Source organism: Sinocyclocheilus grahami, unplaced genomic scaffold (genome assembly GCF_001515645.1).
Source record: "Sinocyclocheilus grahami isolate Dianchi unplaced genomic scaffold, SAMN03320097.WGS_v1.1 scaffold5634.1, whole genome shotgun sequence".
Classification (NCBI taxonomy): domain Eukaryota; kingdom Metazoa; phylum Chordata; class Actinopteri; order Cypriniformes; family Cyprinidae; genus Sinocyclocheilus; species Sinocyclocheilus grahami.
Window position 1 is genome coordinate 4,911 of NW_015510271.1, and position 1,406 is coordinate 6,316.

A 1,406-nucleotide genomic window follows, 5' to 3' on the forward strand; every position below is an offset into this window, starting at 1 on the left:
TATATGCTTTCTTTTATGGAAAAGAGCAGCTTGAACATTCTTTAAAATATTTTCTTATCTATTCTACCAAAGAAAATGAAAAGAGGGTGAGTAAATAATTAATAAAAAATGTATATATTATGAAAATAGTTTTTGTCACGAGTCAGGGCTTTCATGGCACCTTTCTATAACATATTCAATAACATTTGTTTCAAAATATATTAAATTTAAACAAATATGTTGACAAATTGTGGAAAAAAGAATATGTAAGAAACTAGCTATTTCTATTGTTTCTATTCTGCAGAAGTCATAATATGTCTGTATGGTGTATATATGTGTGTGAAGGGTGCAGATTGTTACGGCAGTCAGATGGCAAGTGTTATGCCGTGTTTAAGAGCCAATCTCTGGCACCGGCGTGCTCATCCCTGCAGGTCGTAGTCCGCTGGGCTTTAGTCAGGTAGGCCCTCCATAGAGAGATGACTACAAAGGGCTCAGATCTGTCCATATGGCGGAGGGACTGAGCGAGGCATGCGTTTGAGGTGCTTTGGAGTGCAGCCAAGAGTTGAGCGTGGCGTGAAGACGGCAGGGCCTGTCGAGAGTAGAGGTATGACAAAGCAACGCCTGTCTGGGGCTGAGTGAGAGTCTGTGTGTGTTTGCTTCCTTTGACATGGCATATAGGTTAGATTTGTTCAGCCACCTGTGTGTGGGTGCATGCAAAAGTGTGTGGGTGCAAGTTGCATGCTTAAATGCAAACACCTGCATATTCATAATGCACTCTAGATTAGTGAATGGACACTTTGGAGTTTAACTTGTCTTGAAGCTTTTGTGCTGAGGACATGAGTACTTCAAACACTTATTGAGATGAAGTGTTCAATTACTAAGTTATTGGACTTGGACTCAGCTTGGTAAACCATAAAATAAATAAAAATGGGTGATGCATCAAAAATATTTTTTTACCAAAAATGAAATCATATTCTCAGGTGATAAATGTAACCAGTCGTAGTCAAGTTATTCAGCAGTGAGCCGCCTCTCAATGTTTTTGCCTTACAAAATTTGCATATTTACATATTTTAAATTTTTACACATTTACAAATTTTGGTCACGTTGATTTACAGTGTAGCATCGTTTACGGGCAACATTTTAAAAAATATTGCCTGAATATTGGTTGCCAAAATTTTTATGCATAATTTATGAAAATAATAGACTTCCTTTGAAGGAGGGAACTGAGTTATATCTAGAGTCTGGAATATCATAGATACTGACAGAAGCTATGTCTGAAATTGAACACTTCCTTGCTAGCAGAATGCTGAAAAAATATTGTCCGAATTCATGGTATTCGAAAAAGAGTAGGCGAAAAGTACCCAGATGACCTACTCCGCGGAGATTCTGAAGTGTGCATTTGATGGACACTTTACTATCCCATGAGG